Below are 24,597 nucleotides of genomic sequence, written 5' to 3'. Positions count from 1 at the left end.
AGTAGGGTCTAGGTGTCCCCCCAAATCTCATCCCCTGTCAGGGACCCCATGTTCCTAGAAGACTGTGGGGGTGGGGAAGATCTGCTGTGGATGAACCAAAGTCACTCATTCTGGAAACTCTACCAGTGGGGTAATGTGGCTGGACACAGGTGCTTGGTTCCATCAGGAAACGTTTGGATGGAGGGCTCAGGGCATTGTTAATGGGGCCTGGTGCCTTTCCCTTACCACCAGCCATTGCAGCCAATGCAACCCCCCCACCACACACACACACTCGCTCGGCTGGTCACTGAATCAGGTCCTTGATCACCAGCCTGACTCCGGCCCTGACCAGCAGTTTTGTGATCAAATGTGCACAGAGTGGCTGGTCTCAGAGCAGCCTGTTTTACACAAACCACCCCACAGGTGGCTCCCTCATTGCCAGAGAAACCAAGGGCTGCCTGGGCCTGAACTCACTTCTCCAGGGCCCGGCTGAGCCCCATGAGGGCAGCTGCGCTGTACAGGACACGCTCCATGTCTGCAGAGACGCCTTTGCTCCCAGGGTCTTCTCACCTGCAACTGACTTACCCTGTGTATTGGAGTGAAACCACCAAATTCCACCCCCACCTTGCCTTGTGCCACCCAGTCTGCAGCCCCTGTGCATATCAAAGGGAAGGCAAGTGGTGTCCGGGGTGGGAGCTCGGATCCCACTCCACACCCACCTGCTAGCCTGCTTCAGGAAAGGCAGGGAGGGACTAGGGCCTAGCACTTAGCAGACCTGGGTTCTATTCCCAGCCCTGCTACTGCCCTGTTGTGTGCCCATGAGCAAGTCCACTTTGTCTCCTGTCTACCTTCTCTGTCTAGATTGTGAACTCTTCAGGGCAAGGCCTGCCCACTACTCTGTATGTGGAGAGCCTGGACCTTGGGCTTGGCTGAGACCCCTAGGTGCTTGTCCTGTTTCAGTATCCTTTATCCCACTGGTTTCCAGACTTCCAGAGTTTTTGTCTTCGCTCTGGGTTTGGTTCATTGACAGCGGCTCCTCCCTGTTATTTCTGCACAGCTCTGTGTGTGTGGGTGGCATTTCTCTGCCTCATGGGTGGGAGGCAAAGCAAGGAGCAAAATTTAAGATCAGCAGCATTTTTAAGTGCATATTTTTGGCAGGGAGGTTGGATTTTCTCCCCTCTTTCCCAGCTCTCGCTGGCAGAGATTGGCAGAAGACCTGTGGGAAGCCTTCCCTGCACAGAGTGCCCCGTACAACGGAAGGGGAGCTATGCATTGGGGAGGCTTAGATCCCCAAGCACAGGAGGAGGGAGGGCTCCGGGGTGCCTGGGAATATGCTGGCAGGGAGTGGGCTGAGGAGAAGGGGCACTGGGGCTGGGACCAGAGGGAGCCCTCAGGCAGGAGCCATTCTTCTAGGAGGCACTAGAAGGAGCTCACTGCAACCCTCTGGTCTGCACTGGGGTAAGAGCTGGATTTTGTTCCTGAATCTCCTGGATTACTCGGCCTTCCGCAGTTCAACCTATGTGCCCTGGGGAAGGAAGACCTATGTGTGCCACGCTGCCCTCTACTGGGTACAATCAGAACTGCTCTGACGTGTCAAAGGACTTGTAGTGCTAACAGCTGAGAGAGATTCTTCAACACTCAGAGTGGGGGCTCTTGGAGCAAGGAAGAGCCATGTTCTATCCCTGTTGCTACCATGAGGTTTGGAACGACACAGCACAACGCCATCCCAGCTAGCTAGGGATTTGCTGAGATAGTCACCCACCATTCATAACATGCTGCTGGGTCTCTGCCATGGATTCAGGGCAGGGCCGAGTAGGCTCAAAAGGTAGGTGTGGAGTGATGCTGAGTTGTGTTCCCAGCCAGATCTCTTTCCACCCTAGAAAGTGAGAGGTGGTAACAAGACTCTGGGCTTCGGCAGCATCTTCTATCAGAGGATCTGACAGTGTTTTCCAAACAGCCAGTGTTTACACGCCTAATTGAACTGATGGAAGATCTGGGTCCCAGGAACTTGACAAATACTCTGTAAATAGCCTTCCCAACCCCCCCAAGATATTAGCATCATTGCTTTTAGAGAGGAGGGGATTGAGGCCCCCAGGCATGCCATGACTCACCCAGGTGACACTGTGAATCAGCGGAAGAAGCAGGACCAGGACCCAGGTGTCCTGGTGCTCAGTCCCTTTCTCTAATCCCAGCACCTATAGGGCATTATTCACCATGGATCCTATCCAGGATAAATGTAACTGCACTATTACCAGCTACCATACCAGCCTCACGGCCATACCTTCTCCTGCCTTCTGCACCCCAGGGAAGTTGCCCTGACCACCCCACACACATCTCCTGGGAACCCCCTGCCATAGCCCCCTCCCCTGGGGTCAAGCTCAAGTTAGATCCAAGGAACGAAAGCAGCCCTGTACACCCTACACACCATTGCAATAATCTTTGCACAAAATGTGCCTTGTGAGGTTTCATTTGGTAACTAACAACTTGCTGGTCAACAGTATCATGGTGAAATGTGTGTAGCAACATTACATGCAGAGCTATGACATCCCCCTCTGTGATGTTATGAGCACATTAAAACCAGACAGCTCTGCCTAGACAAAAGTTGTTAAATGGGTCTGTCTTAATCACATAAATGTGTGTTTACCTCAATTTACACGTACGTAATAAACAGGGTCCTCAGACAGTGGGGAGGAGATGGCAGGAGACAAAGTGAATTTGCATTTCAGTAAACACAGGTAGGAAGAAAGAGCATGGAGCCTCCTTCACCACCAGACTGCATGTCGCCTTCCTCACTGCTTGGTTACACTTTACTCCCAGGGGTAACTTTCAGAAAAATCCACGTGAAAGGTGCACTGGACTATAAAAGAAATGGGGAGAACCCCAAGTTCTCTCTCTCTTTCACTTAAGAAGACAAAGATGCCAGCACATTTGGGCTTTGGGGAGAGATCCTGACCCCAGGAAGGGTCAGTCACCATCTGGCTGGAAGAGAGGGGTGAGAAAGGCTATCCTGAACTAAAGCCTTGAACCAAAACTTGCTAGATTAAGTTTTAGATGCATGTTTTCACTTTCATTTGTTTGTAACCATTTCTGACTATCTCCCATACTTGAATTCACTTATAATCCTATCTTCTCTTGTTAATACACTTCTTTTATATTTAATCTAAACCAATCCAGTGCTGTGTTTAAATGGAACTGTTTGGTAATTCCAGTTAGTGTAGAAGTCTGTTGAATATTGATTGTTGACAGGGGCAACAGACTTTTAATCTCTGGACTATTCAGGAGAGGGCTGGACAGTGCAGAACACATGTTTTTGGGAGAATCCTGTTCTGGGGGTGTGTTGGGGTCACCCTGTGAGCAGTAACCAAGACTGATGGAAGCCAGAGAGTGGCTCGTCTGTTGCAGACAGGCTGCTAGGGCAGAGTTGCTGAACCAGAGCTGTGACTATACAGACACTCAGGTTGTGACCTGCATGCTGTCTGGCTGTTTGTGAGTGGCATAGGTTGTGAGCTACAACAGTAAAGCATTGTGAGGCACCTGAGGCTGCAGGGTAGGTGGTGACACATCCCTCCACTGGTGTGGATTGCACCCCAGAATGTGGCAGACCCACAGACTGGTAGGTGCAATACTCAGAACCCAATAGCAGGTGAACTGAGAAAAACCCCAATTTCCCCCTCGATAGATAAACACATTGAAAACAATGTGGTATAAACACGGCATATGATGGACTGGAGGTGAGCGATCTACAGACTCAAAAGGTTCCCACTGGAGGGGTGTGTCTTCTTTCTTGTCAATCTTCTCATGCATGACTAGCCCCACCCCTTGATATAGAACAGGAGGAACTGGTTGGAATATTTTGGTTGAAACAATTTCCCTTCCCCCACCCCCCCAAAAAAAACAGAAAACCAGCTCTATCCGAAATTAACACATTTTCCTGGGCAAATTTTTATTTTGCTCAACATTTTTCCATAAAAGTGTTTTTTCATGTTCCCCGCTCCCCCTTTTCCTCCTTTTCTAGTGGGATGGGGAGGAGAGAAAGAGAAAAAACAGAAACATTTTCAAAACTTGTTTCATTTCATTTAGACAAAAAAGGAAAAAAAAATCAAAGGAAAATTTTGAACAAAATGGACATTTTTTGTTCCTTTCAAAAATTTTCACAGAAAATCCTTATTGTACAATTGGCCCTAATTAACTGAGCAATTGAATATGTTGTTTCATTGCAGTTTACTTCTCTGTCTAGACAGAGATTCAATAATCTAGTTAGTTCTACTGTCCAACATAAGAAGCAGGATCTATCCTTGATTATTCTACTGATATCACTACTTGTGCCTGTTGCTCCTAGCCACATAGCAGCTCTCACAAAGAAACTGTTCTCACACCTGCAGAGTTAACCCTGGCTCTTGCCTGGCTTTTAGCCCTAACCCCATCTATCGACCACACACAACAACCCTTTTATCTGGCGTTTAATCCAGACTTGCTTACCTGGCTGGCTGTATAGGTTAGACCCTGGGTTTCACTTTAACACAGGCTCTCACCCACCTACTTTGCAGGGTAGATGCAGGCTGACATACCCCGTAGAGTTGACTACACTGCAGCTGGGACAGACATGCACTAACTCTGCTTGAACTAGCATGCTAAAAATAGCTGTGGGGATAATGGCAGAGGCTAGCCACCCAAGTCCAAGCCCCTCAACTCCCAGGGCCTAAACTTGGGTGGCTTGCTTCCAGCGGCAGTGTACATGTAAGCAGGTAGCTTTCCTTTAAGGTCTCCCTCAACAAGAATGTATGACACCCCTCACTCCAGTTGTGGCCAGGAGACACCACCCACAGCCACTAGGCACCCCACTGCTGGCAGCGTGGCTCTACAGCACAGGGATAACCTGGGCCTGGATCTATATAGCATCATAACAGTTACAGTGTACACCAGTGCTTAATTTGTGCCCCGGCCCCTCCGGGCCTGGTGGTTCAGAGCCCTGGCCCCTCTGGGCTTAGTGCATCAGTTATGAAAGTTAAAAAAATTGCTTGAGCCCTGGCACCTCTTTCATTACAAATTAAGCACTGGTCAGACCTTATATTTCATTGTAAAAACCTACACTGCCAACAGGCACCAGTTTCCTCTGGGCCTTGGGGCTGCTCAACCCCCCGCCCTGTTCCCCCAAGCTCCCACCCCACCTCTTCCTGCCCCTGCTCCACCCCCCACCCCACTCCACTCCACCCCTTCTTCCAAGCTCCCACTCCCATCTTGTCTCTTCCCACCCCCCCTCCACCCCTGCCCCACCTCTTCCTGCCCAGTTTCATCCCGAGTGTGCCCCATCCCTTCTCCTCCCCTTCCCCCCACACCTCCTGCAAGCTGCGGAACAGCTGATCATAGCAAGTGGGAGGTGCTGGGGATGGGAGAGGAGGGAAGCTAGCTCCCGATGGGTTCTAAGCACCCACTACATTTTTCCCATGGGTGCTCTGCCCTGGAGCACCCACAGAATTGGCACCTATGACACTGACACACCTTGGGCTGTGTACATGAACACAAAGGCCCGATATTGCAAAGATTCCCCCAGCAACACAGTCCCCACACATTGCATTTTAGACTACTACCTAGACTGTCTTTTCCATGGGCAAATGTGCAACCTTAAAGTTACATTAATGTAATTTATTACCTTTTTATCTCTCTGCATATGCTCATTAGATAGAGCTGCCTACACATGATGCTGCCTGGGAGTGGGCCAGCTGCAGGGACTGAACTCAAGGCCACTGGATCTAGAACAAGCCTCTACTGCTTCAGCCAAAGAATCAAGTCTTTTGATATGGCAACAGATTCATAAACTTGTTACCTGGTCCAGACACTACAGGGGACAAAGACTCAGCTGGATAATGTGGGACGGATGGATGGACACATGCACACACACTCTCTCTCTCAAGTTTGTTATGTGTCTCAATAATGGGGATGTTAAGAATGCCCAAAGGCTTCTAATACAGGGGTCATTGTCAAGTCCAAGACTTTTACTGCAGACCTAAGGAGAGACTCACTTACCAGATACAAATGGCTTGATCTTTACCTCCCAATAGCCTGGAAAGAGCTCATGTCCAGCCACTCGTGAAAACATGTCGTGTTATCTGACATACGTCATTATACAGCACATGCAGAAATTACATAGAGCCATCTGCAGATCAATTACACCAGTTTTACTGGCTTTAATTAACCACTGATGATGAACAGATGGGAGACTCCAGCAGGGTACAAATGGGTTTGAAAGAAGGAGGTGAAAAACTGGATTTTGGAGACCACTTTAACTGGATTCTGAGAGTAGTCACCATTGCAGTGCAGGCTGGATCTTTGAAAGATACCCAATTCTCTGACAATGCCCGTCACTCCAGCCCTGCAGCCCCCTCCCTGCTTTTCCAGTCCTTCCCCCTCCTCCCCCCAGCTCTGACAAGACACTGTAGGTTAGTCCTGAAAAACAGGCCTGGGTCAACCAACCACCTCTGCCAATGCTCCCGAGGCCTGCCTGATAGCACCCGTACAGGCCTGACATTCCATGCAACTCTCCTGATAAACTGCAGCCTTGATGGCTGGCACTTCCTGCAATTCCAGTCCTAGCGCCAGATTGCCCACTCCAGATTGTTCCCCTGGGGGTCTGGTTGGCTCCCCCCTCTCCAGCTCCATGCTTCCCCTTGCTACTGTCCCTTGGCTTCCCCTGCCAGCAGCCCCCCACTCCATGCACCATTCAGCTTCAAGCTCTATTGCCTTCTGAAGAAAGCTCCTCTGGCTGCCATGATGACAGTGCCCTTAGCACACCCAAACCCACACTTAGCCTTACCCAGCCTTACCCCCTGGAGAGCTCTCCATGGAGCCAATATCCCCATCTCCACGACTTAGGAGTTCTGGCGCTCAATTCCCTGCTCCTATCCACAGACCATACATCCTCTCGGCCCACTTTTATACATTTCAGCTAACAATGGGCTCCAATCCCTTGCTTGCCCAAGTGAAATCCAAGGCTAGAGGTTCCAGCCAGCAAGCATCAGAGAGAGAGACTCTTACAACATTTCAGGCTCCTTGAAATCTCACACCCTGCCTTTCTTAAAGCCACAGCAGTCAGCAGGGCTGCAGAGCACACATTACAGCTGTCTCTGTCTGTAAGTGACAGGGGCTGTCCTGATTCCACTAGAGAAAGCACTGCTAACCTCAGCATCAATTAATGCCAGGGGAATAATGGATGCACATACAGGAAGCAGGAACACTGCCACTAATTGTACATCTCAGAATGCGCTGGCTCTTTAGTGAAAGGGACATGGACTGTCATCTGCTTTGTCTCCTCAAGAATGTTGTCTACGGGATAGGATGGGATCAGAAGTCAGGACTCCTGGGTTCTAGTCCTAGCCAGGAGAGCCAGCATAGTCTAGTGGTTTCAAGAGGTCCATTGCTCGTTCCCTCTGTAGACGTGAGCAAGTTACTGTGCCTCAGTTTCCCCATCTGTAAAACAGGGATACTAATCCTTGGCTGTCTCACACAGGCATTGTAAGGCTCAATTAATTAATTAACATGTTTGGAGATCCTCAAATGGACACCAGAAAGCCCAAAGTTCTGATCTGGATTTCAAACCTTCAAGGACAGGAGAGTTTGGATCTGCAGTTCTGGTTCTGCCCATTACAGGGCTGGGCAGATCAGATCTGGGGTTCCAGTTCAGACACATCTCTAATCCAAATGTTGCAAATTTTGCAATTTTGACCCCTCCCCCAAAGCTGAAAGTCATTGATTCCCACTGAATTTTGCTTTCAATCTTTTGAGTTTATTTGAACCCCACCTCAGAGCCAAACCCAGGAGTGGGGGCCATATGGGTGTGTGAGCTGTGGACTCACACACATGGAAAGCAAACAGAACGTTCCCATGAAGCTCAGCCAAGGAAAACAGCTGATCTCCTGTGTTATCAGCATGGGCCTTTCACAAACCAGAACATCTCATCCAAAGCTCAAGTTCCGGACTGACCGTCCATCCCCTCCCATCATTCCCCTTTGCAAATGCTCTTGCTGTTCACTTTTGAATTTGATCCCGCTCCCCACACTCTCTTGGAAACTGCCATCCTAACAGCAGGTCCAAGACTGGTAAATATCATATGCTGCTGGCAGCATTCTGTGTTCTCCACCCCCACCTGTTCATTTTGTGTGCAATCAGCACATTTCACTCATCTACAGGCAGTCCTTTGGTGTAGGTCGGTGATGTGCAGGAGATGACAGCTCAGAACATCGGCTCCCACGGGACGTCAGATGACTGCGCCCTTCCACTGCAAGGAGCAGCGCTGCAAAGGCACTGGGAAATGTTTGTTTTTAACCCACATGGTTGCAGATGCACCCATAGCTGGATGCGTGTTTCACAACAGGCAGGCCCAGCTCCCGGCATCACGGGGTAACCTAGTCCTTTATGTATACCAGCTTGTAAACCCTTGGAGTAGCAGAACCAGCGGGTCCCAAATTATATACGGAGATTATTCACCTCAAATACAGGCTCCCACATGATCCCTTCTAAAAAGCCTTCTTGCTCAAGACGCTAATGGGTCACTCTGGATCTAGCTATTCCTGCCCTGGGCTACCCCCAGCTCTGCCAATGCCCCTCAGTTCTGACCTGCAGTGCCCCCTCCTGCTCCAATCCTGGACCCTCCCATATCTCTGTCAGTGCTCCTCAGTCCTGGGCTCCCCCAACACCTCCTTCTATTCTGGCTTTAAGGATAATGACAGGTTTCAGAGTAGCAGCCGTGTTAGTCTGTATCTGCAAAAAGGAAAGGAAGACTTGTGGCACCTCTATTCTGGTTTTGCAAAATCATCCAAGAATTATACTCGCAAGAGACACAATGTAAATAAAGGCTGATCGGGGATAGACTCCCCCAGTTTATTTTTTATAGTGCCTTAAGCGATGGTTGATCTAATGGCCCCAATGGTGAAAGGACGTCCCTCTGCTCCCTGGTCCCATGTGCACATCCCCTCAGTGGAGTCATACAGGGGCTTAAAACTGAATGCCCGGGCTTAGAGTCTGTGGTTGATATGGAAGATGAGACTGGTGATAATGACTAATCCCTCGCTGCTTGGTTTGTCTTGACCAGAAGCCACCAGCTGCCCCTTTCCTGAGAGAACAGGGTGGAATAGAGATTAATACCAGCCCGGTCCCCAGAAGAAAGGAGGTTCCCTCTTCTGCTCTCTGAGCTGCTGCAGTCTGTCCCCAGGCCATTGTTACACAACCAGCTCCTCAGCTCCACGCTACAGCTGAGAAGCAGAAAAAGAAACCCCAGGTTGCAGTTTTTCTGACCTTGCTGAGCACATCCAGCCTGTGTGTAATGTGAGGATAGAGTGCTGGCTCCACCCACCCTTCCCTGATGCCTCGTCTCCTGCCACAGAAGGTCCAGTGCCATGTACTTGACCCTGACACCTTTCCACCCATCCAGAACAGCTGCTCCAGCTGGCTGGGTTGAGGCGACAACAAACATAGTGTGGCGTGCTGGCTGTGGGGGAAGCACTCAGGGGAGGAGTAGCAAAGGGAGGCAGATGGCCCCAGGAGAGTGGGCTGGGGAGACCTCAAATCTTGACTGATCCTGATCAGATGATACCAACCTTCAGGCAGGTCTGTTGCTCCCTGGGGTAGCACTGTGCCCTGGAGCCTGCCAGCTTCCCAAGTGCTCTCGGGTATGTGTGTGTGTGGGGGGGGGGGGTAGGTGCTAGAGGGCCTGGGGTGGAGAGAGCTCAGGCTGAACCAGCAACCTCAGTTTCTGCTCGGAGGCAGGCTCCTTATAGCTGGGGGATTCTGGACACAGAGCCTGGTGCATCTACCCTGCAGCTTCCTCTGGATGCAATAGGGGCAGGCTCAGCATGACACATGCCCCCAGTCTTCACACAGCTCCTCACATCCCTCTCCATTCCCACCACCCTCCCCAGGGAAGCTGGCCCACTGGGAAAAGTGGGCGCAAGATACTGGCCCATCAGCATTCTCCAGTCCCAGCCCTGGCTGCTCGTTTCACCCACGTTGCACTGCTGTAAGTGACTAACCAGCGGGAGGACAGTGGGCACTGCGGCTCAGTGTCACAAGCAGCATGTGGGTCTCCTGACTGCCAGCCCACTATGCTGACTGCCAGGCCAGGCAGCATAATGGGCAAGCAGGGGCTTTGCTGCAGCAGTACACACACGCCACAGAGCGATTGGGCCATCTGATCTCTGATGCCCCAGAAGCAAGAGATGGCAGAGGCAGGGTGGCCCGAGGAGAGGGCACAGACTATGGGGGTTCTTCCCAGCTTCCTGGTGTGACCTCGGGCAGATCACTTGCCCCTCTATTTCCCCCGCTGCCCTGTATCTGATTTGATGGTGAACTCTTTGGGGGAGGGATCTCAGCACAGCAAGCTTCTCCTCATGTTCAGCCTGGCGTTGTCCTGTGCTCTGCCTCCCCCATCACCACTAGGCCCTACCACATTAGGCTGACTTTCCCCTGACATTGCTGTCTTTGACACCTGCTCTGAGCAAAGGGGGCACAAGATGAGGTGAAAATACCCGCAGCTCCTTGAGTCCTGCCGCCACTCCATCCCCCCAGGAGGAGCTGGCCATTGGCATTTAACCAGACCCTGCTCTTTTCACCAGGAGATCTCCGAACACTTTATAAAGGAGGCCAGCACCATTTTACAGCTGGGGAAACTGAGGCACAGAGCAGTGAAGCAACTTGCCCAAGATCACCCAGCAGCAGAGCTCCCCTATTCCTGAGACCAGAGCCAGTGCTCTATCCACTAGGCAACACTGCAGGTGGACTGTTACACTGGCTATCAGACAGGGCTGTCCATGTACTCCCTCTACTGGCTGAGTATGAACCTACTGCTCCAGCCATTACTACACCTGCTCTTCAGTTGCTGCACAGACACCGTTTTTGCATGAAGCAGCCCTGTTGCTGGTTTATTTATTAACACTACAGAGAACTCTCCACCACCCAGCCTGCACCAGGTTCTTCAGGCACTCAGTTGCCTTTTCCTGGGTGCAGTCCTCATTTCCCCTCCCACAACAGTCCCCTAACCATAGCATGGCTCACTCAGAGTCCAGATCTTTGCTCCCCTAGGCCTACCTTATTTTCTGAAGGACAGTCAAGCTTCTTCCTGCCATTCTCTTTCTGGGGCTCAGCTTTCCACAGATTCTTTCCAGGCTCTAGCCTCAGCCCCTTCCTGGGCTACCCTGGGCTAGCTCCCCACATTTCCTCTCTGTGGCCCTCCTAATCCCCTGACTCAGGTGTCAGCCCATCCCTCATTAGGCTCAGCCTGGGAGCACCCGGACCTGCTTCATTTAAAGGGGCTAGCCACCCTATGACATGTGAAAAACTATTTCACTAGGAGAGTGGTGAAGCACTGGAATGGGTTACCTAGGGAGGTGGTGGAATCTCCATCCTTAGAGGTTTTTAAGGCCCGGCTTGACAAAGCCCTGGCTGGGATGATTTAGTTGGGATTGGTCCTGCTTTGAGCAGGGGGTTGGACTAGATGACCTCCTGAGGTCTCTTCCAACCCTAATCTTCTATGATTCTATGATCCCCCTTTAACCTTCAAGCTCAGGCGTGCAGCTCCAGTTGACTCACAGCGTGGAGGGTCCAGGATCAAACCATGTTTGGAGGGCGTGAGTTTCTGGCATGTCCCATGGGAGGCAGGTTACCAGCACAGATGCCTTCCAGCACACCGATGATTGTTAAAAAATAAAAAAGTAAAGCAACTTTGTCATGCTGGGGCAGGCGAGACAAGGAGAATCGGGAAAGCTGAGATGATTACAAAGGATTAGAGGAAATCAAAGGAATAAAGGCCAGGGGGTTAAGCACTTTAAAACAAAGCAGCCAAGTATTTGACTGTTGTTCAAAACCTTGGAGCCATGTGGTGCCTTGCACTTGGGAATGGTCAGAGGCAGGTGCAGAGTTAACAATCAGTTTGGGCTGAAACAGCCTCTTGACGATGTGCAAAGCCAAGAGAAATAGACACTCTCTCCGCACTGCAGTGGGGAAGGGGCTTATAAGAGATAAACACACAAGACAGGGGCACCCAGAGACGGACACTTGATTTGCACACCCAGAGCCACTAGGTGGTGTTGCTCAACTCAAGGCACCAATCACACACATAATTTTTGCATTATAGGATGGGTCCTTTGCTGGGCTCAAACTCTCTTTCCTGCACAGCCTCTTTAACAAAAAATCTAATGAATTTTGTGGAGGAAATTGTGATCTGGTGGTTACAGCAGGAGTCTTAGAGTCCTGGGTTCTGCTCCTACCTCTGTCACTGACTTGTAGTGTATCCATGGTCAAGTCCCTTAAGTGCCCTATGAACCAGCTATGTGTTTGGACAAATGATGATGAGCAATTTCATGACAGTTTGCAAAGTGCCTTGAGACGGGGCGGGAAGTGGGCTCAGCAGCAGCCATGGAGCAGAGAGTGGAAATGCACGACTGGAGAGGTTCCATTCCAAACCCCTTTGCAGGCGTCCCAAACATCCATGGATTTTTACATGCCTCAGAGCAGCTGAGCCCACTACCTGCTTTGGATGGGCACCAAACTTACATCTTCCTGCCCCCCAAAGGATCAGCCCTACAACCTGAACTGACAGAGAATCCCCATGAGCTGTAAGCAGTATACTGTCTATGACACATAGTTGGGTGGTTCTGATTTCAGCCAGTAAAGGCAGTGGAATGCAAACACACCCACATACACATATTTAAAAGTTCCCTGGCTCCTATAATAACAACGTTAATACTTAGGGAAGGTCACAGCTCATGAAAGGGATAGCTGGAATATTACATGGTAAATTTCATACGATTGAGTTTCATAGGGGTTGGATTCTGGGCTCTCCTACACCATCATCAGTTTGTACTTAAATGATACTTTTATCCCCAGCCCAATAACTCAGAAAGTACTTTTTTAATTAAAAAAAAATACAAGACAATAGCTCATTCCAATGACACTGAGAAGGGATGATATGTTTACATAGGCTTGGCAGAATATGATGTTTATTTTGTATAATTTCGATGAATAATACCAATGTTTATTTTTAAGAATTTTTTTTATTTTAGCTATTTAAATTTTCACAGTTGTAGGAAATTAAAAGGGGATGCTAGACTATAGGGGATTTATACAATAATTATTTAATAGCATTAGACACTGAGATTCAAAAAGGTAAACCTTTATAACCGTTAAAACACAAATTATCAACATCACATTTCAAAATATACATAATATATATCCTTAAGTCAAACTCTAATAAGTTCTCAATAGCATTTTTCTTACATTGCCTACCTGTAAATTTGTATTATGATTCAATGGAAATATCTTTAATCAGTTTGTGTGTATATAGTGAAATCAACATTTACCAATAAAAAATCTAATCCTTCCAAGCCTGTGTATAGCACTTTTGATCCAAAAGTACAGCAAACAACAACACCAACAACACCATTTTCCAATTTTTTTCCATCAAAAATGCAGTTTTTAAATAAAAATGTTCACCCCTCAAATTGTTTATTTTTGTTGAGTGTAACCCGAAAGAGGAAAAAAATGTTTGTGATTTTTCCTTTTTCTCTCCAGTTTTATTCTCTATCCCCCCAATTTTTCAGGGACAAAAGAAATGAGGAACCACCACCTCAAAATCTGAAATATTTCTATTATAAATTTGTAACAGATTTGAAATAAACCAAGAATGGTTCCAATTCAAAACCTGCAGAATGAAACTGATTTTGAAATTTTTCCGAAAAAATCTTTCCGACCAGCTCTAATGCTGATAATAAGGACTTTGTGTACATGTAGTACAATTCATCTAAAGCAGGGGTGGGCAAACTTTTTGGCCCAAGGGCCACATCTGGGTGGGAAAATTGTATGCAGGGCCATGAATGTAGGGCTGGGGCAGGGGGGTGGGGTGTAGGAGGGAGTGCAGGGTATGGGAGGGGGTCCGCTGTGAAGAAAGGGGCTTAGGGCAAGGGGTTGAGGTGCAGGAGGGGGCTGCGGGCAGGGGGTTGGGGTGCAGGCTCTGGCCCAGCACCGCATACCTCAAGCTGCTCCAGGATGGCAGCAGCGCGCAGCAGAGCTAAGGCCTGCACTGGCACCGCGCCACTCCCGGAAGTGGCCAGCATGTCTGGCAGTTGTTCCTGGGGATGGGGTGAGGCAGGTGGCTCCACCGTGCCCCGCAGCTCCCATTGGCCGAGAACAGGGAACTGCAGCCATTGGGAGCTGTGGGGGGTGGTGCCTGCAGGTGTGGGCTGCGTATGGAGCCCTCTGCCCCCCCCCCCAAGGGGCCACAGGGACATGGTGCCAGCTGCTTCCAGGAGCAGTGCAGGGCCAGGACAGGCAGGGAGCCTGCCTTAGCCCCTGCTGCGCCACAGGGCTGGCAATCCCGCGGGCCAGATTGAAAGCCCTGATGGGCCGGATCTGGTCTGTGGGCCGTAATTTGCCCTCCCGTGATCTAAAGATCTCCAAGTACTTTATCAGCTGAGTTAGTAGAGGAATCACCAACACTTATGGGAGTACAGGGATTGCCAGACTGGGTCCGTGGGTCCATCTAGCTCAGTATCTTGTCTCCAGAAATGGACAGCACTAGAGACTTGAGAGGCAGGTGCAACAATCCATGCAGTTATGAGATAACCTGCCCCCAGGGGAAATACTTCCTAGCTCTCATTAATTAAAGGTTGATTTATGTCCAGAAGCAGGAGGATTTATCTCCCTTCCAAAGATCTTGGGTGATATCCTGGCAATGGCAAAACTCCCACTTGACTTCAATGGGGCTAGGGATTCCCCCTTAGTTTTTTCAGTCCTCACTAGTATAATTTGGACATCACTTCCCCCACCTCTGAGGTGCAGCTGGCTCTAGGGCTGAACCCAGCAGCTGTTTAACATCACAGAGCAACATTATTCAGTAATTGCACTACAGTAGCACCTAGATGCCATAACTGGGATCAGGGCTAAATTGTGCTGGGTGCTGTACAGAGCATGTCACAAGAGATTATCTCTGCCCTAAAGAGCCTATAATCTCCCATACAAAAGACAAACAGGATGGGAGGCAGAGGTGCATAGATATAAAGTGACTTGCCCCAGATCCCATAGTAGGTCAGTGCAGATCTCCTGAGTCCCAGGCCTCTGTCTTGGTCGCTTGATCATGCAGTCCCTGCACCAAGTTCAGCCAACAGTGAAGGAAAGAGCATCCCAGGGCAAGGCTATACGGCAAAGAAGAACTGGCGGTGCCAAGTCTCAGAGCCCAGGTGGTTGCCTGGGGCTGGCATTGCAGGGCTAAAGGCTGCAGTGGGGCTCAGACTTGAGCCTGGCCTCTGAAACCTGGAGAGGAGGGAGGGTCTTGGAGCCCAGGTTCCAGCCCCAGGAACATCTCCACTGCTATTTTCAGCCCCGCAGCCCAAGCTTCGTAGCCCAGATCCACTGAGCCCAGCTCTGAGACTTGGCGCTGTGGATTTTTATTTGCAGATGTCCCCCCCAGAGACTCCTCTGAATTGAATTCAGGGGAATTGAAGGAGACAGAGTGCAATCCTTCCTGCTGGGATCTGGCCAGGATGCTGGGCTCAGTACTGTTTCTTTCACAGAAAGTGCCACGGGATCTGTAATGGGTGCGAGTGCCTGATATTACCTTCCATTGGGAAATCCCAGAGACTTTTGCTCCCCTGATATCCCAAGGCAAGCCCTTCTGTGCCTGGCCAGCACTGGGCATGGGTGTCAGCCCTTCTGGACCCCCGCACGCCTGGCACATGGCAGCAGCACCCAAGGATTAGTGCTGAGCTAAGACAACTGGGCTGGAGATATTTTTAGGTACGCGCTCTTGGCTTTTTCTATTTAAAAGGGGGATGAGGCTAAATGTGGCTAGAACTGTGACCCAGCAGCAGCAGGGAGCTGGATTTAAATATAAAGTAGGATTTGGCTTTTTTACTTTACTGAAGTAGATTGTCAGAGAGTCTTAGCCCAGATGATCACTGACACAGAGAGAGCGAGAATATGAATGAGACGGGGTGAGTTAGAGAGAGGCATGAGGGAGGAGAGATCGGCCAGGAACACCATGCCCTTAGGTCTCTTAGTGACCCTGGAGAGGACCAGAGCGGCAGGAAGGAATGCTGCGTGGGGATTACATAGCATGGATGCTCCTCTCCCATGAGCCATCCCTCGGCCAGGGGCCATAGCCAGGGAGCAAAGGGGAGGAGATGGATGCCAGCTCCCTCCCTCCCTCCCCCCACTATGCAAGGAGTGAAATTTGCACAGGATGCACAAGGTGCACTGATGCTGCTTGAAGCCCCACTAGTTAATTCTCACATGTGCGGAGATCTTCCCCAGGGTCCCTGAGCATGGCCCTGAGCAGGAGCTGTTCGGGCTGCCATGGCAGGGGTGGGGGACACCATAAAGAGGCCTTCAGCAGGTCTGAGCAGGGATCCCTGGGGCTGAGGAGGGCTCTATGGCCTTTTGTGGCTCTGCTTCACTCCCTGACCTGCACGGCTATAGGCCCAAGAGGAGGAGGGGGTGGGGAAGTGGGAGACAGTCCATCCCCGAGTGCAGTGGCCTCCCCTCCTGGGGCAGCTGCTCTGAGGAGGTACCAGGGTTCTGGGAATGAAAGTGTCAGACTCCGCAGCAGGGAGAATGGCACTAAGCCAGTTCCCCAACCAGAACCGGAGTTAGATTTCTGTCCCCACCTGGACCATGCTGCGGGTGAAGTTCCTAGGAGGCTCAGAATCTGAACTGGACTCTGGAGCCCACCTGGAACAGATGTCAGGTCTGCTACTGGCTTGTCCTCCTCGCTGACAGGTGTTGGAGAAGCCATGCAGTGATCTCAGCCTGGAGACTTAAGGATGCCTTTTAAAGACTTAAGGCAACAAACCAAGGGTTCCCGTTACTGTAAAAAATACCAGTGAATCAGGAGCCAGGAGCTGTGCTTTTAGATAGAATCCGAGCCCACACTGGTACTTTATTCCTTTAATTAAAAAACAGCTTTAAAGCTGATTGTGGGGCGTAATATTCCAGTCAGCCAGGCACAGGTGGTGCTGCCATACCATGGTCAGAGCTTAGCCACAGGATTCCTGGCGCGAAGGGAGAACCCACTGTCACAGTCCCCCTACCCCGCTCCGGCTGGCGTACCTAACACACCGCCAGGAGCGGATGGAGACCTGGCCATGTGTTATAGTCCAAGAAGAATTCCTGGCTCTCTATTAGCCAGGCAGACACTGGATAGCAGTGCAAGAATCTCCTGTCCATGCAAGACAACAGCAATCACTGCTCCCGGTGGCCGGCACTCAGAATATGGCAACGAGGTACGTGTGAACTCACAGATAGATGCAAAGATCTGGCACTGTTTCCCCATAAGGACTGCACACACTGTCAGTGCAGGCATAGTGTAGGGATCAGAGCCATGGTCCATGTAACGCAGGCTCCTGTCTCCGACAGAGGCCAGCACCAGCTGCTGCAGAGAAAGGGAGTAGAACCCTGTCGTGGGATAATCAGCCCCCTTTGGTCTCATCCTGATTTCTAGTAAATCGGCTTAAGCCCTGAAGCACCAGGTTTTATCTCCCTTCCATAATTTCTCTTAGCCTCAACTCATTATCCATGTAAATAGTCAATCCCTCTCTGACTCCTGCTAAACTCAGTGAGCTCCCCAGTCTAATTATGCACTGTGTGAACAAGTGTTTCTTTTCATCAGCTTTGAATCTGCCACTGTTTCATTTCATTGAATGCCACAGAGTGTGCCTGGGGGATGCCAGGAGTTGCTGCACCCAGAACTGGGAGGAAGGTATGACCAGCACCACTGCCTCTGGGATGGGCAGAGGGCATCCCGACCATGCATGGAACATGGCTGCAGCTGGACAGCCCAGGGCGCAGGGTGGGAAGAAGTTGGGCACTCTCCTGTGCAGCTGAAAGGGACAGGGCTGCTGAACACAGACCCATCCCGGGGTTCCTGGACGGACTGTACCACCTGATGGACAGGGGAGAATAGAAAATTATTACTATTGATCCGTGATCCCAGTAGCACCTAGCAGCCCCAAGTGAGTTCAGGGCCTTGTTGTGCTGGGTGCTGTACAGACACATAGTATGAAACAGCCCCGGCCTGGTGAGCATACAATCTAAACAGACAAGCACCCTTATTTTACAGATGGAGAGCTGAGATGCAGAGGGATTAGGTGGATCACATCAGACAGGGATCTTGTAGCAGAGCTGGTAACTGAAGGGCTAACTCTTAACTCTTAACCACAAGAACATAGAATCATAGAATCATAGAATATCAGGGTTGGAAGGGACCCCAGAAGGTCATCTAGTCCAACCCCCTGCTCAAAGCAGGACCAAGTCCCAGTTAAATCATCCTAGCCAGGGCTTTGTCAAGCCTGACCTTAAAAACCTCTAAGGAAGGAGATTCTACCACCTCCCTAGGTAACGCATTCCAGTGTTTCACCACCCTCTTAGTGAAAAAGTTTTTCCTAATATCCAATCTAAACCTCCCCCATTGCAACTTGAGACCATTACTCCTCGTTCTGTCATCTGCTACCATTGAGAACAGTCTAGAGCCATCCTCTTTGAAACCCCCTTTCAGGTAGTTGAAAGCAGCTATCAAATCCCCCCTCATTCTTCTCTTCTGCAGACTTTCACATCTCTAGAATTCTCCAGTGAGCCACAAACATCTCATCAATTTCTACCCCCACAGTTTGCAAATTCACTGTGTGACAATGGGGCAAAAGGGCAGGGTTGAGAGCACATCTATCTACACTTGGAGTTCTTGCTGTGCTTTCACACATGTTCATTGACTAGAACAACTACAAATTCAAGAACAGACAAAATATTTATGGCTAGTCACGTTTGATCCTGGGTTGTAGCTTAAAGACAACAAATAGCAAATTTAGGGCTAAACACAACCAACATTTGTGTCCTGGAACAAGCATTGTTGCAGTGTCGACACTTGGTGTTATAATCATACCCCCAGAATACAGCTTCATTTCGAGCTCTGACACTTATTCATTCTGCAGCCTTGCATCAGTGTCTCTTACCTCAGTGTCTGTACCTGCAAAATGGGGACGATGCTATCTGGCTGGCAGGCTGGGAGGCTTAGTTCACTTACGTTTCTGAGATCTTCAAGTAGAATTGCCGAACATCACAACGGCTCATTCAGTTTCACCAGCACACTGAATTCTCTCTGTGAGATTTCTGAAGGCTTCATGTTGCTTGTACATGCTCACAAAAGCCTGCTTGGCATGAAACCCCGTGTGGCTCAGCACACAGGTGTGAGTACGGATGTAAATAAGAGAGGGGAACACACCGTTGTGAGCCCAGTACAATATTACTGTCTAGTGCACTGTTCCTACGCTTCTCTCTCCACATGCAGCAGCAACAGCAATGGAAATGTCCAGTTGAGAGGGGGCGGGGTAGGAATAGCACTCATGATAAGGAGATGTGCAATTATTTAGGCAAATAAAAACAACCAAAACCTCCCAAACCTGAAGAGCTTTGTCAGTGAGAGAATCAGAATCAGAGCGAGAGAGAGATTCCAAGTGATTTGTGAAAAACCCAGGCACTGTAATTGCTAAAGAATAATATAGAGTCTCACAAAAGGAAGTCCTGGCGTAATAAGTGCACTAAACCCGGCAGCTTTCTGTTGATCTCTTGCCAAAGAGAAAAGTATTCCATCGTGAAATTAATCACTAAATTATGGCACATCTCAAACTGCTAAGGTAGGGAAAAGGCTAATTTGCTCATACCCAATTCCCACCCCTACCTCCAAACTCCTGCTTTCAGTGTGAAATTAATCACCGATTTACCATTCAGATCAAGCAGCGTGCTAAACTGATCATGCGAAAACCCAAGAGCTTCCTGCCACATCTGGAAGGCATTTCAAAGCGCAGGTGGACTCATGCTCTAGTTAGCAAGGCCATTTCATGGCTGTATTTCATGGACCATTAAGGGAAGCTGCTGGGTGGAACAAACATGGCTCTGGAGGGTTAGCCAAGGTTAGTGGGGGGAATGTGGCCTAGTGGCAGGAACAGGGGACTGGTAGCCCAGACTTATGTTCTATTTCCAGCTCTCTGTGTGATCGTGGGTAAGTCACGTCCCTGCTCAGTGCCTCAGTTTCCCTATCTGTAACATGCAGATGATGTTACTTGGTAAAGTGCCTACAGATCAGTGGTTATATAAGAGCTAACTGGGTTATGTGGTGGAGAGCCATTCGCTACCTGTCAAGTCTCAGAGCATGTCTGGAGCTGAGTGAGCATGGATGTCTTCAAGGATGCAGCCTGATGGTGCTTGGTTTTTCACTTTGAGGAACCCCTAGCATTGTTCATCCACTATTCAGCATCTGCCCTTCTGACTCCCTGTCTGGTCTGGTGACCAGTGCCTTTCCTACCCACTATGGAGTCTATGTTAAGTAATAGTTCTACAGTGCCTATCTGGGGCTTTGCAACTGGCACTGTGCCACCTGGAACCTCATGATAGCAGTGGGTCTTCCTGCTACAAACCATCTGGTTTTCACTCCTGTGTTCTAAGCACAAGAAAACACTACAACACTGATCATTTACCCTATTTTAAATACACAGTAATACGTTACACATACCTATTGACTAGACAACCGGCATCACTACAAAGAAGAATCTTTGTAAAATCAACACCCTGGAGAAAAGGACCCGGGAAGAAAATTCATGTTAGATTAGGGTTCTCGGTATTCTACTTCTAAGGACTCTGGTATTGCACACATGGAAAAATACCAATTATTTTTTGAGAGACATTTCTAAAAAAAAAAGAATTTTTTTTCTAAATTCCCCACAAAAATATGTTGGGGTTTTTTGAATGAAAAAATAAAACCAAAATCCCCCTCCCCCCGATTTGTTTTATGAAAACCCTTTTTAGGTAATTTTTTTTTTTTAGCATTTTTGGGATAAAATTTTGGCTTTCAAAAACTGTTTTGGGTAAAACAAAATCTGAACATTTTTCCTGGAAAATGATCAGTTTCCAGATTTTCATTAAAAACAATAGTGCCAAATGAAAAATTTCCTTTGAAAAGCCATTTTCTGCAGGAGAGGAAGCTTCAAAGAAAAATTTCAACCATCTGAAGCTATTTTGTGAATATGGCAAACGGTCTGACCTGACGCAGGTGAATGGAAGCTCCTGGTGCATGCCATTGAGGCAATGAAGTCACTTTGCTGAGTTCCTGTCCCTGAAAAGATGCTAGACATTGCAGCGTGGGCTACTTTTACTTTTACAGCAAAGCACTGCCCAACGTAGGTGGGGATCACTCACACACAAGGTAGCACTGCAGTGTCTAGACAGAATAGCAGGTGGATATAACAGGATACTGCACTGTACAGTAGAAAGACACATAGAATTAACATGGCACTGCTCAAATGGAAAAGCACAGCATAGCCCTATCTGGAGAGGACTTGGTACAACAGCACACAGCAGGACTGGACTGGACAACAACTGCTGCATGACTTCCACTCAGACACTGCCCAGCACGAAGCAATCTGGAACCCGATCAGATCCAGAACAATATGGCAGGGTCAGTTGTTGCCCAGTGCTGCTCTTTCCAGATACAATACAACTCAGACAATGTGCCAGTTTTGCAATGTTGCATGGCCGGGAGGGGACTCAGATCCTGCCCAGCATTGCTCTCTCCAGATACCAAACCACTTGGTACCAAACCACTGGCTCAGTGCTGCCGAAGTGAGATGCAAAAATACTTGAAAACAGTTCCATAGATGCCAAATGCAATAGCCCCATTCACCAATCTGTCCAGGTCCAGAGACCAGAGATGACTTAGAGACGACGCTGCACCGTCTGGAGAGGAAGTCACCCAGATACAGCGCAGCACTGCGCTGCCTAGACGGGAGATCACCCCGATACTGCCCAGCACTGTTTTACCCAGATGGGAGATCACCCCAACATTGTCCAGCACTGCGTGGCCCGGATGGGAGATCACGCCGACACTGCCCAGCACTGTGCTGCATGGACAGGGGATCACCCCGACACAGTCCAGCACTGCACTGCCCGGTTTGGAGATCACCCCGACAGCCCAGCACTGCACTGCCCAGATGAGAGATTACCCTGATACAGCCCAGCACTGCACTGCCTGGATGGGAGATCGTCCCGATACAACCCAGCTCTGCCCTGCTTGGACAGGAGATTACCTCGACACAGCTCAGCACCGCTCTGCCCAGATGGGAGATCACCCCAACAGCTCATCACTGCGCTGCCCAGATGGGAGATCATCCTCATACAACCAACCACTGCGCTGCATGGACGGGAGATCACCTTGACACAGCTCAGCATTGCTCTGCCTGGACAGGAGATCACCCGACGCAGCCCAGCACTGCGCTGCCCAAAATGGAAGCTCACCTTGACAGCCCAGCACTGTGCTGCCCACACAAGAAATCATAGAATCATAGAATCATAGAATCATAGAATATCAGGGTTGGAAGGGACCCCAGAAGGTCATCTAGTCCAACCCCCTGCTCAAAGCAGGACCAAGTCCCAGTTAAATCATCCCAGCTAGGGCTTTGTCAAGCCTGACCTTAAAAACCTCTAAGGAAGGAGATTCTACCACCTCCCTAGGTAACGCATTCCAGTGTTTCACCACCCTCTTAGTGAAAAAGTTTTTCCTAATATCCAATCTAAACCTCCCCCATTGCAACTTGAGACCATTACTCCTCGTTCTGTCATCTGCTACCATTGAGAACAGTCTAGAGCCATCCTCTTTGAAACCCCCTTTCAGGTAGTTGAAAGCAGCTATCAAATCCCCCCTCATTCTTCTCTTCTGCAGACTAAACAATCCCAGCTCCCTCAGCCTCTCCTCATAAGTCATGTGCTCTAGACCCCTAATCATTTTCGTTGCCCTTCGTTGTACTCTTTCCAATTTATCCACATCCTTCCTGTAGTGTGGGGCCCAAAACTGGACACAGTACTCCAGATGAGGCCTCACCAGTGTCGAATAGAGGGGAACGATCACGTCCCTCGATCTGCTCGCTATGCCCCTACTTATACAACCCAAAATGCCATTGGCCTTCTTGGCAACAAGGGCACACTGCTGACTCATATCCAGCTTCTCGTCCACTGTCACCCCTAGGTCCTTTTCCGCAGAACTGCTGCCGAGCCATTCGGTCCCTAGTCTGTAGCGGTGCATTGGATTCTTCCATCCTAAGTGCAGGACCCTGCATTTATCCTTATTGAACCTCATTAGATTTCTTTTGGCCCAATCCTCCAATTTGTCTAGGTCCTTCTGTATCCTATCCCTCCCCTCCAGCGTATCTACCACTCCTCCCAGTTTAGTATCATCCGCAAATTTGCTGAGAGTGCAATCCACACCATCCTCCAGATCATTTATGAAGATATTGAACAAAACGGGCCCCAGGACCGACCCCTGGGGCACTCCACTTGACACCGGCTGCCAACTAGACATGGAGCCATTGATCACTACCCGTTGAGCCCGACAATCTAGCCAGCTTTCTACCCACCTTATAGTGCATTCATCCAGCCCATACTTCCTTAACTTGCTGACAAGAATGCTGTGGGAGACCGTGTCAAAAGCTTTGCTAAAGTCAAGAAACAATACATCCACTGCTTTCCCTTCATCCACAGAACCAGTAATCTCATCATAAAGGCGATTAGATTAGTCAGGCATGACCTTCCCTTGGTGAATCCATGCTGACTGTTCCTGATCACTTTCCTCTCCTCTAAGTGCTTCAGGATTGATTCTTTGAGGACCTGCTCCATGATTTTTCCAGGGACTGAGGTGAGGCTGACCGGCCTGTAGTTCCCAGGATCCTCCTTCTTCCCTTTTTTAAAGATGGGCACTACATTAGCCTTTTTCCAGTCATCCGGGACTTCCCCCGTTCGCCACGAGTTTTCAAAGATAATGGCCAAGGGCTCTGCAATCACAGCCGCCAATTCCTTCAGCACTCTCATCAAATCACCCCAATACAGACCAGCACTGCACTGCCTGGATGGGAGATCATCCCAATATAACCCAGCACTGCACTGCCCGGACAGGAGATCACCCCAACACTGCCCAGCACTGCACTGCCTGGATGGGAGATCATCCCAATACAACCCAGCACTCTTCAAAGAGAAGGGCACTGGGTATCATTGTGGAACTGTCTGTCAAGTTTGAGGAAGTCAGTGGGACTCTGTTCTACAGAATTAGGCAGGACCCAATGCACAAGATGCAGGCTAGGGAGCCTGGAGGCCGCAGTCAATTCCCAGCTGTGCCATCTATTCTCTGTGTGAACTTGGGTAAGTCATGTCCTCTCTCTGGTCCTCAGTTTCACATCTGCGTCATGGGGGTGATCACTCTCCCATCTCTGAGGACTATGGGTGAAAAACACTGCCACATGCTGGCACACTGTATCAGACACTGCCCTGCCTTTGCCTTCATACAAGGATGCCAGACTGCGGGCGTCTCTGACAACATCCTGCCCCCACCATGCTACCTCAGTTAATGGCACTTCATCAGCAGCAGCACCAGGGAACGGTTCCCAGCAGCACCAGGGAACGGTCCCCGTTGTTGTCTAGCTGGGGCTGGAGGAGGAAAACCCTACCAGGGGGTGGGGGCAGCACCAAACTTTCCTGGACTCCCTTAGCTGTTCTCCGGTTAAACTTCCCAATTCCGTTCCATTCAAGGATTCCATTTACAAGGCCCTG

General features: G+C 49.6%; 1 protein-coding gene across 3 annotated transcripts in view; it reads right to left on the bottom strand.

Annotated features, from left to right (window-relative positions):
- Window positions 1-24,597, bottom strand: part of INSYN1 (inhibitory synaptic factor 1) — an 88,027-nt gene that overhangs the window by 13,478 nt on the left and 49,952 nt on the right. Inside the window, exon 1 of one of the 3 annotated variants that reach the window (XM_043493361.1) lies at window positions 18,977-20,751. The exons of 1 other annotated variant lie outside the window; for it this stretch is intronic. The gene's annotated coding sequence lies outside the window, so the exon portion shown is untranslated. Of the gene's footprint in view, window positions 1-11,055; window positions 11,181-18,976; window positions 20,752-24,597 lie in introns of those variants that run through there. One more of the 3 variants, XM_043493362.1, reaches the window with a different exon arrangement.

Source organism: Dermochelys coriacea, chromosome 10, assembly GCF_009764565.3.
Source record: "Dermochelys coriacea isolate rDerCor1 chromosome 10, rDerCor1.pri.v4, whole genome shotgun sequence".
Taxonomy (NCBI): domain Eukaryota; kingdom Metazoa; phylum Chordata; order Testudines; family Dermochelyidae; genus Dermochelys; species Dermochelys coriacea.
This window is presented reverse-complemented; position numbering and strand designations above follow the sequence as displayed.